General features: G+C 32.3%; 1 protein-coding gene across 3 annotated transcripts in view; it reads left to right on the forward strand.

The window, feature by feature from the left end:
* The window catches only part of LOC118192530 (uncharacterized), a 153,392-nt gene that overhangs the window by 128,735 nt on the left and 4,764 nt on the right, over positions 1–19,893 (forward strand). The gene's annotated exons all lie outside the window — the stretch shown is intronic.

Raw genomic sequence — 19,893 nt, forward strand, 5'->3', positions numbered from 1 at the left:
GTAGAAACTCTAATTTTAATTTAATTTTTTTTTTTTTTTTTTTTACAGTTTTTAATTATGCTTAGTGTTTGAAGTTTTCTGTATTTTTTAAAATTTTCAATGAAAATGTTTTGAGTTTTTATATATTTTTGTCTTGCCGCGAAGTGAGAACTGAATTAATATATCTCTAGTGAAATTCGACGAAATAAGTTTAAATGAAATGTATCAAAAATGTGTATGATTTGATAGGTCGTACAAGGGCGTCATGTGGTGTCAACATCAAATTTCTATCTAAGTAACTCTATTATTACAACAATTACAAACTTCACGTGCATTTTATTATTGTACTTCGGTTAAAAATTATTCCGTTATAAAGAACGAGTACTTTAATATAATACTATTGATTCCTTAGTCATTCTATTAATAGCTTCCATAGCTGTTTCTGAACCTCCCCTCTCCTGTAATTAAAAAAAAATATCCTTTTTAAATTAGAACCTCTTTCTTATGAAATGACGCCAGGTTATGATGCAAGAAATGAGTATCTGATTCAAGAAAGGCGTCACTACACTATGTAACCTAAAATGTTTTTCACTCTGTATTTTTTAGAATTCAGAGCATAGAGCAGCATTATGAACGGCTCTCTCATTATCCAGCCAAATCAGACCCTTTCCGAGCCCACACATTTCTTATCATCATACGTCCCATAATTTTACTCTTGAAGAATGCAAAAATGATTTAAAGAAAAAATACCGTAGGTGCGTTAAAGTGAGCTCCCTCGCTTCTTCGTAGATTTTAATTCGTAGCTCACCTTCAAGCGCTTTACTTTCGGATTGCTTTCTTTCTTTAAATTTTTTTTTTTTTGGGGGGGGGGGTCTTAACTTTCTTCTTCTTCCTCTTCTACTTTTTTTTTTTTTTTTTTTTTTTTTGTGCGTGAATAAAAGCAGTTAACCAATCGCGGTTCATGAGGCTCTTGAACAAGGTGAGCGTAACATAAATTTGGCGTCGCGGCAAACCCTTAGTACAAAAATTCGTATAAATAAATCGCGCGGTGTTTTTTTTTTTTTTTTTTTTTTTTTTTAAAGAAAAGAATGCTCGCCGCTACTTTAGGTTTGCAATATTTGGCAATTAATCGCCTACACTGAACAGTTTCGGGTAATTTAATTGCAAATTTTGAGATGTACGGAAAGGAATATTCTCGGCTCTTTTTCTACATTTTGCAAATTCCCTTCCCCAACATATATGTGCATAAATAAAGATATGGTAAAATAACTTAAGCTTTGTTGTTCATAATTGATAAAAATATTTTCTTTTACTCTGATGTTGGTGGAAATTTTGGACTTAAGTAAAAACTGTAATTGATAGGAAGAATTTCAGAAAAAAAGACTTACTTTCTTGCAGTCAGCATGATTTAACGAGTAAAGTGTTACATTAAACTTTGCAAATAAGTTTAACTAGGAAGTGGTATTGAAGAAGTTCGATAAAACATTTGAAAGTACCTAATACTTGGCATGCATACTTCTCCGAAAAATAAACATTATGTGAAAAATCTAGAAAATAAAATCAAACGCTATTTCATTTATTCTTTGTACAACAAAAATACGACATGATATGTAACTTAAATTTACATCTATATATGCTTAAATCCACTTTTGTGTTATTTCATATTATTTAAAATATATTTCCGGTATTGTTTTCTCAAATCTAAGGAAAAGCTTGATATTCTCATCGAACATTTACCTCCACTCTTTCTTTTACGAAAGTTAAAAAAATAAAAAAGTTGCCAAAATTTACCTTTCAATTTCACTCCCCGATACCAGACAGAACCAATAATCGTATTAGCAAACACATGCTCACTTCGCTTTTAAAAAATAAAATAGAAAACAAGGATGTAACTGAAAGCAACAGCAGTAAATGTTTCGGTACATCTGCAAAAGTATGTTTATAGAAAATTACGTAGTTAATCATCCTTATATTGCATGTGTTTGTAATAAAGAAGGGAAAGTTTTTTTAGATGTAATTGCTGATATTATCTTTTTATAGCTGCCAATCGTTTTATTACTTCTTAATTAAATTTACTGTTATGCCTTATATACCATTTTGTCTCGCTTGCTTCAAGTTAACGCAAAGTTTGACTAGGATTATTAAAACTCAAAGTCCTTTCCTTTCGAATAAAATAAAGCTTAAAGAGCGACTATAAGAAATAATGAAAATTTGATTGCTTATTAAACACATATTGTTATATGCACAAAGCCTAATTACCGCCTAGGCCCAGAAGGCACGGGAGCCTAGACTCACCAAATTTTCTAAAACTTCCCCAAAATTCTGTTTACTCCTTTGCGGAAATGACGTTGAGGATTCCCCAAAGGATACATAAGGCCCCCTAACTGACTACACATATATTTATATTCAATGTATTTACATCCAAATATGAGAAGTGAAAATTATATAGAATTAAGTTTCCATAATCTAATTTACAAACGACCAGGCACTTCCTGTTGGAACCATGTGGATTTCGAGAGCACGGGTATCACATTTTACCTAATGATAAATTTTCTTCTACTTGGAGAATGTGCATCTGTACTGTCAACATTTTAAGCAAAATTCTGTAGACTTTTTGATTTTACGATGAAGTTATTAACCATTTCTATGAATAAAGGGTTTACATAGTTAAAAACTATAAGAAAAATACGCATAATGTACCCAATGGACCCAATGCCCTTAGGACCCAATGCCACCAGCGGCAGAGTGGTAAAATCGCTGAACACTGGTCGTTCCGACCTGGATTCGATTTCAAGCGAACGGGCTGGCTGCATCGGCGTTTTCATGGATTACCTCCATGTGTAAGGCGTATACGAGCCAGTTTCTCTTAGAAATTCCTCCATGAAGGCTATCTCTCCTCTTAGACACATAGCCCTAATGGGCTTTAGCATAATCAAATAAACCAAGCCAAACATTAGGCTCCAACAATACCAGTTATCTATAAATTCTTCAACAAACCCGTTCAAAGTTAGCACAGCTTGTGAAACACAATTTTAATTAATTGATTCTTCAAATATTTGACATCCAGTTTAAGATGTCAAAAGAATTATTAGAATTTCATTGATAATAGCAATTATTGTTTCTTAGTTATAAATTACGCAGCGCTTATTAAAATATTAACTAAATCATTGAAAACAGTCTTAAAATCTCCGAGCTCATTTTATTTTTTCTCAGACAGCTAAAATGTTTATAATCATAAAAAGTGCTAACGTATAATTTTATCTGAACATGGGGAAAATTTGAGGGCTAGTCAACTAAACATTTATCGGTTGCGCGTATGTGGGTGATGGTGTATCTACAGGCAAGTTACTTTGAGATACTTACCCGTAAATATTTTGTAATAATTTTGATAAGTTACACGTAAATTACTTTGTGACTCATATATCATCAGTGTTTGCATATAGGAGATTAAATCTCTAGCGTTGCCAAAGGAATACCAATATGCTGGTAAAAAACAATCAAAAAATCTTTCTAAACTAAAGCTATATAAATTCAAAACTATTCAATACTGAAAATTGTTAGTTTTTCGTAAATCAAATGAATTTGTGACATTTTTTTTTTCCTTGGTTTTGAAAGAATTTTTTAGACTTGGAGTGAGAGTTTTCATTGATTCTTTAATTTTTTGATTAATTATTTACGTTAAATTTCATCGTAAAGTGAACGCCAAATGCCAACTTAGCTAATATTTTAAATATTAATGAAATATTTTTTGCCACCGTTCGATTTTAAAATGTCATTTTTCATCGCCATTTGGCGAAATTCTTTTACAGTAACCCTGAGCTGTGAAGCAAGGCATATTTTTATTTTTATTATCTTTGTATCCTTAAGAATCAAAAATGATTGAGACGTAACAACTCAACCTATCGCAGAGACAGGGCAATTAGAGTGTTTTCCCTGTGGCAATGGGGGTTGGAACCCTCACTATAAAGTGGTTTTATCTCCTATTTTTTACAAGGTAGGAAAGTAGCTACGTGTTTGTAATTGGAACCCAAAGAAGCCGTAACAAGATCGCCCGACAACTTCGTAGCTTTAGAAACTATATAACACTTATTTGGGTCAAATAACTGAAACTGTGTTCATGAAAACAAACGCAGTTTCGAACATGTGAAAAGTGTGGTCTTCCCATTATTCTACTCTTTTGCATTACGTGCATTAAAAAAAAGAGCGGTAGATAATAAAAGTATATAATTTCATAATGGTTTCCTAACTGATACCATAAAACCATGTTTCGTGACTTCGAAAAAAAAAATAAAGAAAAAGAACTAAACTTTTTCCCCCCTTTCTCCATCAGGAGCTACTTTTGTACCATTTTTATAACACCAAAGGACCATTTTTAAAGCGTTGTTTACTTCTTAAAACCATTTAAATGGGTTACAGGCAACATGAAAACTGTTCATGTTTTATTTTTCTGCTTGTTCTTAAGAAGGCATTTTCCCTGAAGAAGCATATACTGCGAGAAGGTTATATTGCCACAAAACTATCTGGAAATTCCCAAAATAAAATTTAGTACATATTGCTAAATGAAGAGGAAGCTTTCATCATTCAATTTGATGACGCATTTGCATACTAATAAAGTTAAACCTAGTGATATAAATGGTAAGTTAAGCTTATTATTTATGAGCTACACACTAATAAAAATAAAAGTTTTACGGCTTATTTACATAGGTTATCAAGTTAAATTATTACATAACTAATAAATTCAATTTATTACATGGTTAACGAATTCAGATTATTTGTTTTCCTTTTTGTTCTGCTAGTATATATAGCTATAATTTTCAGATTATATTTTCATTAAATGATGACATTAATATCTAGTCTTTACGAGTGTTATTCAAATAGCTTTGAACTACAAAAATGCCGAATATTTAATAAAAATTGGAAAATGTAATAAAAAATTACAATTCAATTTAGTTAATGTTTTCACTTCTCAAAATAGATATTAATTAATAACATTTATAAATTTCAGGTTTCATTCATTTAAAATATTTACTAAAATGACTTTATCTAACTTAAGAATATGACTTTATATAACTTCTTATCTAACTTTATGATTTATCACTGAAATTTTCGATAAAAAAGAATTAAAGTCAGAAAGTGCTTGATCCGATTTGAATGGAAACTTTTGTCTGCCTCGGAATGACAACAGTCTGAACTTAATAACTTGATTTTCGATTTGTTTTAACGCAGTTTGTATGTTGCCGATGAGATGTTAGATTAGATTATAGAATTCGTGATATCCAATTAAATTCGTTTTTTAAACTAGATTGGGTATTTTGAATACAGAATTATCACTGAACCACTACTTCGGTAGAACTTTAAATGCTGCTTGTCTCAAACAGAATTATCGTAGAACTTCGGAGATAGGCAGCGCCATTTGTCTATTAGTCTAGCGTACAGTGCTTTCTAAATGCTTTCGTCAGAAAATAATTAGATTTATCATGTTCAAAAATTATAGTAAATGCACCTTTAAACTACTGCTTTCTACAGCCTAGCTGCTAAACAAGTATCTGAGTCTTGAAATACACATAGGTTTCCCGTTATTAATTTCAGGCAGTCGACTGAATTTACTGTAAGAAGTGTCTTTGGTTTGCACCTTGCTTAACACAAATATAACATCTTAAACAAACATATATTCATTTTCAGCTGTTTATATTAAATATAACATATTAATAAAATACAAAATAACTCACTAATATAACTTCCTTAATCTACGGTTTCTCTATAAAATTGATAGTGAACATCCCCCAAAAAATTATCATTTTCAGAAACAATTTGATTCAGTTTCTCAATTCAAATTTGATAGAAGAAAAGAAATTTAATTTGTATTTTTAAATTCAATGTTTAGATCAGTGACATGAGCTTGTTAGTGAATTTCTATCTGACTAAACTGTTTGCATTCAGTAATATTTAATACAACTGAATTTTATTGAAAATGAATGACTAAAAAATTGTAGTTCTAAAACTTTTAACTTTTTGATTCCAAAAAGTAACGAAAGTGGCTAAATTGAATGTAAATGTGGGAAAACTTACCTTAGGAAATTAATATTAATTAATCGCTGTTTCATACTTTTCATACATATTACTCTAGTAACAAGGATGTATACATACTTGGAAACTTTTGCCAAATTTAGCTGTTTTTGATCGAGCTTTTGATATTTTCGATAACCAGACAGTTTTGTGTCAATATTTTAAAAGAAAATATTTAGATAAAAATATAAATATAATAAATTTAAAGTCTGTTTTAATTCTTGAAAATACATGTATGTATAAAAGCCAAATGAATGACATGAGAAAAATATGGAAGATTTCAGATTTTATATTACATCATCCAAAAAAAGCGTTATTTTTTTTTTCATTTAAACACACATACACGTTTCGAGAACATTTGGGCTAATGCCCCTTTGGGTTGAAAATATTTAAAAATAGCATATCTTTAGAATTTTCGATAGACTGTCTCGCGCGCTGGAGATAAAATTGTTTTCTAACGTTCAGTGTTGCCACTGCTCGCTTTGAAATCCTTGAATTTTTTAATATAAAATTCGAAGTTTTACAAAATACAAAATAACTAATTAAACAGATTAGAAATTTAGAATTCGGGCTTCCAGGTGCCCATGTTCGGATGGAGGAATAAGTTATTTAAAGTTTGACAACTCAAGGTACCGTTGCTTTTTCCCAGCACGAGAAACATATATATACAGATTCTTCTTATTTTTAATATCTTTAAATATAATGCAGGGCAATAATATTTGCTGGCAACAATTCGTAATTCGCTTTTAGTGATTCGACGCAAAATGCCGTTTCGAGAATAATAGGCATCCTGCGCTAACGCACCTTTGGCCTAAAAATAAACAAACCGAAATTTTGATATGTCACAGATTTTTAGGAAGCAAAATTCTTTCCAAGATTTCTGTATTCATCCCCCATTTCAAGAACCAGATTTTATATAAGTTTTCAAGTATAGTTTGTCAATTAAAAGTGTGATGGGGAAAAATAGAAAATTGACATATTTATGAGAATATTACAGATTTATCAGAAACTAGACATCACGAATTCTCCTCCAATCTGTCTGTAAAAAAACCATAAATATGGAAGAATTCTAAAAGTTCGAACTGTCTTTTTTCTAATTCTGCTTCTAAATACACCCCCTGATTCGCAGATAAAATGCTGCTCCATGATCAAATGAGGGTTTGCTTGAACTTATCCTGAGGTATTCTAGGGCATGTCCAAATGTAATTCTCATTGCGTTGAGGATCAAATGCATTCGTAGGACAATTAAACACGTGATCGTCTACTCTGAGATTATTGACAGGAAAGGATTCAATGAGGCGGTTTATAAGAGGCTATCAGATCACGTTAGCTGTGTCTAGCCATAGATTACTCCGATGGTGAGAAAAAAATTAAAACGTCTGGAAGGTACGATAACGCAAAGGTCTGTATCATAGCCGCGTATAACATATCAGCATGCCGTTTTTGTTATTTTTTATGACTAGATGTTGAAGCTAATGGCACCGCAAGCTGTAAATCCACATTGAAGAACTGTTTTGCCGATTAATAATTGCAAAAATATCAGATCGAACGACACGCCATTTTAAGTTTCCACTTACTGATCATTTGTCTGAGAACAAATGATTAGCAAATGAGTGAAATTTAATATTTTCGACGTCATTCACTGTGTCATTCATCATACGAAGCTGCTTCACTGCAAATATCCGACTGTGCAACTTCACTGCAAATATCCAACTGTGCAACTTCACTGCAAATATCCAACACCGTCCGTAACGGAACATTGAATTCTCTTGGTGAGTTTCTGTTCAATGCCAGTATCTCATGCCAGTAATCATAAAACGCATTCTTTTATTACTCATTGATTCATTTAAAACTCATGAATCTTTTTAAGGATACCACTGATCTTGTGACACTCAGAATTGGCTGTCTGTTGTGATCCCGCTGTTGCAGGCCGTCTTTGCTTTACTACTGAAATCTTAGTCTAAAGAGACACATTGCCTTCTAATTGTTATCTCCAAGATCGGTTGTTACATCATGTTGAACTTTTACCTGAATATCAGACAAATAAGCGCTGTGCCAAGGTATTTGATTAAATCTCAGATAAACTCAATAGTTGGCTGAAGATTATACTGAAAGGTATCAGAAGTGCAATTAATGCTTCACAGTTTTTATATTGACATAGCAAACAGCAGAAGCATATTTCGTTTTAAGTTTCGATAATTAGCTTTATATTTTCCTTTCTTCTATCGTATCTTATGACTGAAACTCAAGGTATGTGTGGTAGATCATCAGGTAATAATTTTGAACGGAATACAAAGAAAAGCTTAATTTACTCTTAAAACTGCTGGTTCAGCAGAGTTTTAATGATTATATCTCGCATTATTTCGTTAATGCAAAGTAAATAAATTCCGTAAAAACCTATGTTAATTAAAACATTGGGAAGCTATATGAGATCTTTAGAAATTCATTATTTTCCTAAGAAAAACTGCGGTTTCTTATGAAACTGTTATTTCGAATAAATGTAGTGCGAACACTTTCATTTAATGTTTAAAAAAAAAATTGAAAGCTTTCAGGTTTTATATTACGACCAAAGAGGCATTTTTTTTTTCATTTACATACACATACACGTTTCGAAAGCATTTGGGCTAAGGTTCCTTTGCGCTAAAAATAATTAAAAACAGCCTCTTTAGAATTTAGAATAAAAATATATTTTACCGTGCAGTGTCGCCATTGTTTGCTTTGAAATCTTTCAGTTTGTTACTCAAATATTCAATTCAAGTTTTACAAAATATGAAATATGCAATAAAAAGAATTCAAAATTCGGACTTCCATGTGACCGTATTCGGTTAGAGGACTATGTTATTCAAAATTTTATGCCTCTAAGTACCGTTGTTTTTTTTCACAAGGCGAAAAACGTTCATGCGAATTTTTCATTATTTAATTTCTTTAAATATAATTCAGGGCGATAATATCTGGTGGCAACAATTTGAAAAGTGATGCAGACTTATAGCAATTCAACGCAAAATCCCGTTTTTAGTCCAATAGCCCTTCTGGGCTAACATCCTTTGGGCTAATAAAAAATTATACGTCTTGTGTGGTAAGTAATCCTATAACCTTTAGAATAAATAAAAAATACTGAATGGAATGTACGCTGCTTGGTTTTTCGAAACTGATGCGAAATATTTCAATTTATGTTACTATGGGAGATTTAAGGCACGACAGCATACAATTTTGATCATTCCCTCATTTCGGTCACTTTTCTCTTTTGCTGTTATTCGATATGGAGAAAAACCGAAAGATAGGCAAAAGTGAAGTTAAGATAGACAGAAATGAAGGCGAAGGTAGGCAAAAGTGAAGGCAAAGATAGGCAAAAGTGAAGGCCCAAGTGCTCAGTAGCTCAAAAGATTACTTCTAATGCTAATAATTAGTTGTTCTTATATTGTTAAACTTATCAACAACGTTAAGGTAAATTGTCACTGAAAGAGACGAGAACACGTTTCCAGAAGTTAAACATGTACTTCTTCAAAACCATATGATTTAAGTCAAGTTCTAGTAACATTTTCTACAGAAATTTATGGATTATCTTTCATTCCCATCTTTATGGCACGTGGTTTTAAGGTACTTAAAAAGATACATGAATTTTAAAATACCGTTTCCAGCAGTAAATTTGTGTCGTAGACGCTAGAAGCTATTGTGGTACATTTGCTAGTGTCACCGTCGAATGCCAAATAACTTTAAGCCGAATGATGTTCATTGAAGCGTTCCTTTTCCTTAACTTCAGTCTTTTTCCCCTTCTAAAATAAGTCATATTTGCATAAAATTTCAAACAAACGTATTCATTTTTTTGGGGGGGGAGGAAAGCTGCTATTGTATATCAGGGATGACTCATGGGACCTTCAGTCGTCCAAAATTACCGTGTCGTAATCCAGTGACTTAAATTTTAAGCGGATAGAATACTAACGGTTTCAGTGATTTATATTTTCTACTGTGATCAGAATGGTTAAGCAGCAAGTTCATGCTATTAACAAGGATTCTGCTGTCTGTCGCTGATGAAACATTTTCTTTATGAGCTTCCGAGTTTTAAATCATAAGAACAGAAGGAACGATGTTGTAATGGGGGAACGAGAGCTATTGAGTTAGATTTAGAAATTATATTTTCGTATATGACAATCGCAATATTTCCCTTCTCGTTTCGGTAACAGATTATTTTTATTGCATAAAAAATTTCATATTTAAATGGTTTAACATTAATTGCGTCCGGTATCTTGACTAGCTCTTCATGTGTTCTGCACCAGGTTTAATTTAAGGGGACTCATACACCTTAAAACCCATAAGATGTTCGAATAAGTGACTGTTGCAAGAATTGGGATAACTTATTTATTTTAAAAGCAATTACTACCAACTTTTAACAGCTTACTACATAATATAGTTGCTTTCTGAAATAGTAATCAGAAAGTTTGTGTTGCCACAAATATTTTTATAATTTAATCCGCTTTGTGACAACATTTTTCGTCATGTTTCCAACTTGCGCGCACAGTTTAAAACATTCTGTTTCATAATTTAATTCCATATTTAATATATAGCTTTTATAACATTTGGAAACTACTGTGAACCTAAAATTCTAAAAATTTCATGCTAAATTTTTATTTTATTTTGAGTTAAGTTTATAAAATGTATTTTATTAACAAAATTTTTAATGTTTTCGTCCATAAAATTTTTCAATATTAAATATTCATCAGATTGTTGGTTCAGTTAGAAAGTAGTGCTCATATAAAGAATTCCATCAAATTTCAAGTATGTACCATTAGCCATTTTTAAAATATCATGGGCGCAAGGTGGAAACATGGCGAAATATTTTGTCACAAAGAGGATTAAATTACAAAAATATTTGTGACAACACAAACTTTCTGGTTACTATTTTCCAAAGCAGCTGTATTATGTAGTCAGCTGTAAAAAGTTGGAAGTAATTGCTTTTAAAATAAATAAAATATCCCAATTCTGGCAACAGTCACATATTCGAAGATCATAAGGTGTTTAAGGTGTATGAGCCCCCTTAAGGCTTTTTTGCGGATGGACAGGATAATAACAAAGCAACTGTAATATAGCAATCATACAATTCTTTATAAATAATTTGCTCTTCACAAGAGCATATAAATTTTAAATCTATCAAAAATTGGGAGCGCCTCCTATTTTGATGGAGAGCACCCCGGGCGGGGGGGGGGGACAGGTCCGAGGGTCTCCCACTCCTCTTCCCCTACCACGAACCTCTTAATAAGACTTTCGGCTCACTGTATATTTACAGCACCCCCATGCTGCACAAACATTATATATTTACAAACATCCATGTCTTTTTCGAGATTCGAACCTAGGCCTTACGGCAGTCCGCTTCGCTATCCACTCTCCTGGTTTTGCGGCAGTTTATTTCATTATACTTAATAACGGCTACAATCTGGCGTTATTGTAATTATAACCTGAAGCAGGTATTATTATTTTTTATTGTGCGAAGAAAATCGCATCTTGTCAAAATAGAAACGTTGTCAATCCAGAGAAGTCTAACTATTGAACAAAAAATCCTCCAATTTATATAGAAGCTTTTTGTTGACCGAATATCAAATAATAATTGCTAATACAGATAATAGCCACGTGCTATAATCTTGGCTTGCTGCTATTGTAAATTTGTTATATGTATGAGTAACACATGTTTCTTCACATTGCGAAAAGCAGTTCACTTTTTTAATCGTTTGTTTCACACCGCAAATGTACGATTTTATGTGTCACCTTCAAATGTTGAGCTAGAATTAAAGTAGCCTTTTAATTTTCTTAAGTTTTGCAAACCAGAAATTATACATAAATTTTAATATTAAAAGAAATGGTAATCTGGGAAACAAATGTGCATTTTTAAGAATTAACGAAATCTATTTCTAACCTAGAGCCGTATTCAGGACAAAAAGTAGTATTCAGGACAAAAAGTAGTTATATGGGCGACTGGCTGTAAGAAATTAAGCTGAAGGAGATAACAGGTGTTTCAAAATGTTAATTTAAATAAATATTAGGTAATATAGTTTTAATTCTTTTCTCTTAGGTAATATTACTAGGGAAGTAGATATTTCTTCTGCCGGGATAGGAAAATGCCACCTTTCGGTACTGCTTCTTCAAACAATAGAAAAATTGATTTATTAATTAAACAACGAACTTCTATGTAAAGTGTATATATATATATATATGACTATTTTTAACATCTTAAATGTATGTGCTAAAGCTGAATAATTTATCTTATTGATGTTAAAATCATAATTTGCAACTATTATTTCTCAAAAATCTACTCTTAACAATTTTTCAGCGAAAATCCCAGAGCATCATGAAATAATTATTTTTAAAAAAATGGGAATTTTTTAAACTAATGAAGATATTTTATTTAAGTTATTCTGATTAATGCCAATCATACATATTAGTTGTTTGACAGCAAATTAATAACTTCTGCAGAAAATCCATAAGTGCACAATTGTGGTTTATCTAGTACGTTAGATTAAATATGCATATATATTTAACTCAATCTACCTGAAAACTTTTACTACTGGTATATGCTGCTCTTGTGCATATTAACCATTTCATCATCCTATAAAACTCAAATATTTGCTTTTTTTTATTGAAAAAAATGGCCTGAAATTGGTCTTAGAAATTTTTCTTTCCCGCTTGCACTAGCCGTCGTCAAAACCTTTTTAGAAAATCGCCTACTTGTGGCACTCAATGATGTTGAATATCGTCTCCATACCCAGGAGAAAAATTATTTTGTGTTCCTTAGTCTCTTACCTGAAAATTTAGGACGTAGTCCTAAAGCCACGCTTTCAAATAAGCAGTAGTTCAACTGCAATCCATCCGAAAGGGGACAAGAAGTGCACTCTATTTCCCGCCCTTTTTATTAGGTAAATGTATTCATTCCACAAGTACAGCCTGCTGACTTAGGCATTTCTTAAACGCTGAATACAATTCTTTTACACCATTTAAATTTAAAAAAAAAAAAAAAAAAAAGTATTCACAATTAATTAGATCTCAACTGAAAATTTCATAATGTGCTTCTTTAATTGATGATTTGTAAGTGGTTCGGAAGATTACCGAAAGCATCACTGATGGCAACAGTTTAAATTTCATTTTCATTTCACTGCGAACTGTTGTAATCGATATTCTCCCGAACGGAAGCCAAAAACTAATTTATTAGTAATCGTAATTTAAAAAAAAAGGCATATTCTGTTTTCAGTTTATATCAGAACATAAAACTGACCCTGCAAATTTTACTTTATAACGTTCCATTATGTTAATCTAACCAATTACTACGAGTTAGATCCTTACTATCACTTCTTCTTTTCGTTTCCTTACCAGATTGCAAATTGGTTTGAAAATATATAAGGTCAGGTTGCTACACTGTAAGACAGAGCGTGTTTTTGCCTCCCGAGGCCATGTTACTAGGTTTCGCTAGCTCAGTTAAGATCGAAAGGCTTCGGCCTTATATTTTAATTTTTGCTCTTGTGAGAAGTTTGAGCCAACTTCGCGTTATATCAGTTGTGTAGCCTTTGACTACTGACTAGATTCAGTTTCATATCTTGAATTTGACTGTTACTTAAATTACACCACCACAAGTGTTTGGCTCATTCTATTAAGCACGAAGCGTGCATTTTGTGTTTAAAGTTCTGATTTAATAAAAATGTTTGTTCAAACTCTCTCAAGACTCTGTCGTTAACTTCAGACTCAGCCGTAATTCGCTACAATTCTGTTAAGAGTTTTGACGTTTGTTTATGCTACCAAAGAAAGGTAAGCTCTATAACTTTAAATAATAAAGTTTTAAAATCTGTCACATATAATTCTTGTAATTTCTGTTCATAAAAATTTAATGAGTAAATACCTTTTTTTCGGGGGGGGCTGAGAGAAATGGGAGGGGAACAAAGCATGAATTTAGGATTGTTGTCTTTGGTATTTTTTCTATTTTAGCTTTAAATGGAAACTATCTATTTTCTTCTTCTTCAAGAAAAATTACATCTTTTTTAAATAAAGATAAGTTTATGCGAAGTAGCCCTCTCTAATAAACAACATTGTTAAAAATTGGAAAATAAAACGTCAAAACTATGAAAAACCTATTATGCCAGATATTTCTCCTCAGAATCAAATCTTCATTCCCTTGCAAGCATCATTATGAATATTTGAATTCCATGGATGTTTTGAGGGGGAAGAAAAACCATTAAAGTTATTTTATATGCAGAAGTTATTCTACAAACACATTTTCTGCCTTTTCAGCCTTAATGGGATTGTTTGAATCGGAGGCAGCAGCATCACCATTCAGAACCTTCAGCGGTTAGATTTGCTGCTTTCGCATAAGTTTAATTAACTAACTTAAAGTTTGCACGTGTAAAATTGCCACTAATGGAAATCAACTCAAAAACCATGACTGATAAATCGTTTTATAAAGTATGCAATATTGTTGCGCCAGAAGTCAACAAAAGACTTGCGTCATACAAGGTAGCTCTTCTATTCAGGAACTGACCAGTCGTAACAATCCTGCAAAATGTTTATTCTGACATGAATCTAAAATCATACTCAAACGGCACAGGACCAAGGATTATGTTCTCGGTTCGCTTCCAAAGGATTAAAGCCAAGCAAAGGACAAAAGAAGTCCCACCTCGTACTTTTTTGCTTGGCTTCTGGAAGCATATGAACTTTTCGGAAAGTTCATTTCCTCAGGTATCCCAAGAAAAGTTCCATCAACGTGACGGTCGCGCGTCTTTCCATAAAGTATCGCGCCCATGAGATACAGGAGGAGGAGGAGTTGAGGATTTCCGCAAAAAAAGAAAAAAAAAAAAAAAAAAAACCATCGTCTGGCGGAAACTACGACAACAAAAGGTAATTACAAACCGTGCTGCAGAACGCATTTCAAGTAGGGTCTCTTGAAACCCGAGTGTCGCAAACAAATGGAAAAGGAAAGGGGAATTAGATGCGTTCAGTTGATAATGGAACAGACCTGCGCTTTATAGTTCCGGGACTCTTATTACGTGCTCACAGACCTTCCTCCATAACTTAACTAACATCAGCATTCAAAGAAAATTCACAAAAGCCATATTCTAATTAACAGTTAATGGTTCTAAACGCATGTTAGAAATGCATGCTACAGTTATGAAACATACTTAATCCTCTTTTTATTTAAATTATTGATAAAAACTAATTATATTAAGTAGATTTCGTAATTAAAGACGTATTTCTATCAAGCGTTTTAGAAATAAAGTATATTTGAGAAAAAGTTTGAAACAAAACTTTACTAAGAATAATTTTCCTCTCACAGTAAGTAAATATTAAGGAATTGTCAGTATATTTATTTTCTTCATTTCTGATGTACCGCCATTTAACTAGCGGTACTATTTTTTTTTCTCTTTGTAGACACTGATTTGGTTTATTTAACTATGGCCGAGGGCTATCTGCTCAAGGGAAGGGATGCCTTCGTGGATTTAACATTCTAGAATGAATCTCAAAATACAAATATAGATTGAAACACACATGAAAGTGCAAGTCGAAAACCGGAATAATTTCACGCGGCTAGATTATTGCAGAAACAGTTGCAGAACTAAGATTCGTTTTTGCATTTGTATAGACACTTAGTAAATACATAAATTAGCAATTCAAATCCGCAGTATTATAGAAATCCTGTAGAGACATTAGAATTAATTGAAACAGCAGGGGAGATGAAAAATTAACAAACGCATTCGCCGGGAATCGAACCGCGGACCTCTGGAATACCGGCCAAGCATGCATAACCACGAAGGCACGCTAGGAAAGTGGGAGAAGTACCTTATAATCCGAGCTCTGTTCTTCATTCAAAAATTTAGCATTGTTTTGATTTTAAACTTAATTAAATTAAATTTTTCAAAATTTATGATTCTGTCTTCTTTTACAAATGTCTCATCTCATTATTTAAGGTCGCTTAAATATTTCAAAGCGCACAAGAGTTATCTGCCTAAGTGAAGGGTTGTTTCGCGGAGAACTTTCTAAGGGAAACTGCTTCGATTCATATTACACATTGGGAAAATACAAAGATGCTGCCATCCCAGTATTCAACATGGTCTTTAAGAGTCCAGTCAGTGGTGAAGCTCGCTTAAATTAGGAGCTTGGTTATTAGTCTCTTATTATCATTATTACTTTTTTAGCCCAAAGAGGCAATTTGCAGAGAAGGGCTATTAATTTCGTTTTGGCATTTTGCATCAGTTCACTTTTAAAATTGTTGCTATCAAATATTAGAGCCCCTGTATTATATTTAAAGAAATTAAATAATGAAAAATCTGCATGAATGTATCTATGTTTTTCGCACAACGAAAAAACAACGGTACCTAGAGACATCAAATTTTGAATAATGTAGTCCTCTATCCGAATATGGGCATCTAGAAACACAAATTTGAAATTTTTGTTATCTATTTCATATCTATTTCATAGTTATTTGTAATATCTGTTTGTTTGAAGGTTTGATTTACAAGCAAAATACAAAGCATAATGTAATTTTAAAAAGTAGTCTTTTATGAAAACAAAATTATCATTTTGAAATTATATTTCAGTAAATCAAAATACTCCGCGACTTTCTCTTTTGTAAATAATCTTTTTCTTAACTGTACAATCGTGTTCCCGAATACGTTAATTTAATTTCAGTCAACTGAAAATAGGCGTACTGAATCAGAACATTCGGTAACACGATTGTATAGTAAAATAAATAAATATATATACGATTGTATAGTAAAATAAGTAAATATATATATAAAGAAAATTAAAAGAAATCTGAAAGCTTTCTGATTTTATATTATGCTCAAGGAGGTGTTTTTTTCATTTGCCCATACCTTAATGAAAAAATTCCTTAAAGTTTGAAAAATATTAAATAGACAATAAAATAAATTCGAAATTTAAATTTCGGGCTCCCAGGTGCTCATATTCTGGTGGAAGACTACGTTACTCAGAATGTGATGGCTCTAGGCATCCTGTTTTTTCCCAATGCGAGAAATATACATACATTCGTGCAGATTCTTCATTAATTATTTGTTTAAATATAATACAGAGGCATAGTATTTAGTAGCAACAATTTGAAAAATGATACTGGCATTTATAGCGATTAGATGCAAAATGCCGTTTCAAGACAAATAGCCCTTCTGGGTTTTTACGCACCTTTGGGCTAATAATATTGTTACTGATAAATGTATATATAAAAACATAATATTATGTATTATTCATGAATATAAAATAGCATATGCACATATAATTCATGATTTTTTTAACTACATGTATAGTTTAACTGGATAGTTAAAGGAATAAACGGTATGTAAGTTGCAAAATAATCACTGAGAGAAAATATTCATAACATTGTATAGCGCCAAATAAGCCCAGGATCCTGATTCAGAAGTCAAACAACAAAAATCAGCGTTAATTCACAAAATTTTCACAGGACTAGTTTCGATGGTTTTACCGAACCATCATCTTCAGCTGCAAAACCGCAAATGAACAAGATAGGAAATAATGTTTAGATAAGATAAGAAAGCCTGGACAAGAATAAGCAAGTGGCGCCATCTGTTGGCGAAACCAGAACTAAAACATAATTTCTCTAAAAGCCGAAGGCAAATTTGGATTGGAATTAGGATCGTTAACTAGAACAGAAAGATTTTTATGAATGTGAAATGCCTCTAGAAAATCCAGTTCTCCAATGGAAGATGTTTTTTGAATAATTTTAGCAGCAGAAAAATTGAAAGTGTGATTTTCGGACCAACAATGTTGAGCAACAGAAGACTTCTGTGTTTCCTTTTTTCTAACATATGCCTCATGTTCTTTGACGCGAAATTTTAAGGCTCTCTTAGTTTGGCCAATGTAAATTAAACCGCACTGGCAAGGAATCCTATAAATACCCCAGGAATTCATATCCGGAATGGGGTCCTTGAGTATAGAAGTTGGAATTTTATTGATGGGAGAGTAAACAACCCGAAAGTTAAATTTCTGCAAAATATGTGCAACTTTATAGCTAATTGATGGAAAGAAGGGAATGACAACAGAATTTTTATAATCTCCTAAAATAAGAGTGTGGCTTTTAGTGTGTTGAGATGAGAATTTTTTAACTGCTTGATTAATAATGTTGGGTGAAAAGCCCCTGTCAATAGCTATTGCTTTTAAATAATTTAGTTCTTCATCAAGGGCTAGTTTGGAGGAGCAAACTTGAAGAGCACGGAAAACATAGGAATAAAATGAAGCTAACTTTATTTAGTCGGATGACATGATTTAAAGTGTGGTGGAAGGCAAACCGATGAAGGTTTACGGTAAACTGTAGTACTGAAGTTGGATGTGTTACGTGTGACCAGAATGTCGAGAAACGGAAGAGAATTGCAAGTCTCAAGTTCAAAAGTGAACTGAATAGCAGGATCAATAGAATTCATTGTTGAAAGAACTCTATTTAAATCATCTTTATTACCTTCAAACAGGGTAAAAGTATCGTCTACGTAGCGGAACCATGCCGGGAAGTTTAAAGTTTCAAACAATTTTGATTCATAATAATGCATGTAGATATCAGCCAGGATGGGACTGAGGGGGCTTCCCATGGCTAATCCCTCAGTTTGCTTGTAATATTTATTTTGGAAAACAAAATGTGTTTGTTTCAAACAGAGTTGAGTGAGAGAAATTAGCTCATCAATTTCGATGCAAGAGAAATGAAATTCGCGAAGTCTGGTTTCTAGACATCTTAATGCACCCTCCACTGGGACATTGGTGAATAATGATTTTACATCAAAAGAAACCATGAGTAAATTACGAGGAGAAATGTTTTTAACCTTTTTTACAAACTCTATTGATCTAAGCCCAGGATCATCTTGCTGCATATGAACACGAGCACGTATCCGTACTTAGATATTTTCATGGTTTTTTTCAGTATGCTTGAATATAAAGCATACTTTGTACTGTTCTCCATTCTTCAAACTATGAATGCAACATGGAAAAGTTCAAGCGCACTACTTTTTCATTACTCTATCAACTCATAAGATTTTGGCCTAATACGTTAGTACCCGTTCAGTTATGCATACGAGGAAAAGGGGGAAAATGCATTGTTAATGTACAATATAACAGCATTAACTTACGCCTACAGCATTAACTTACGTCTACAGCATTAACTTAACGTGATATTCAAAATGCATTCCTGTTAATAATTTACCAATAAAACATGATCATATATAAGTATGTTACTTGAATATCCCCTTATGTATAGAGTGTAGGGCCTGATATTTCTCTAACGAGGGAAAAGTTTTGGAAAATGTTATCCCAAGAATTGTGGAAAGCATTACCTAACATTTATTCCTTAACTTATTTTCCCACTTTACTGAGGAAATCTTTTCATACATTTTGTCAAAGATAGATGGCAGCACAATGCAATACCTTCTTAAATGAGGATCCTTGTTTTATAAATAAAATATTCGGTTTCTCATTTTTTCAATAGATTTGTAACTCGTTTATCCCATTCAACTTTTATTTTTACTTCATATATTATTTCGCATAGTTCAAAACTGCACCTGTCTCATATGATTCTATCTTTTTTACTCAGCAATACAAGCTTCTTTCCGTATAATGGAATGGGTACCCTGTCTCTGATTTTGAGAATTTAGTTTCAATTATTCCGTTTCTTCCTGTCCCTTCCGTCCACATCTTGTATTTCTCACATGACAGCAGGAAATACGCGACTTTTAACTCCTCATCTCAATATCATGTTTTAAAATATTTAATGTAATTCATGCATGACAATTTTTTAATTGCTTGACAGGAAAGCAAGATCTCCGTTGTTGCTATTTATCATTTTATCAATGTCAGCAATACGTTTATTTT

Source organism: Stegodyphus dumicola, chromosome 3 (genome assembly GCF_044657685.1).
Source record: "Stegodyphus dumicola isolate Sdum_Otavi_A_Nest chromosome 3, ASM4465768v1".
NCBI classification, from domain to species: Eukaryota; Metazoa; Arthropoda; class Arachnida; order Araneae; family Eresidae; genus Stegodyphus; species Stegodyphus dumicola.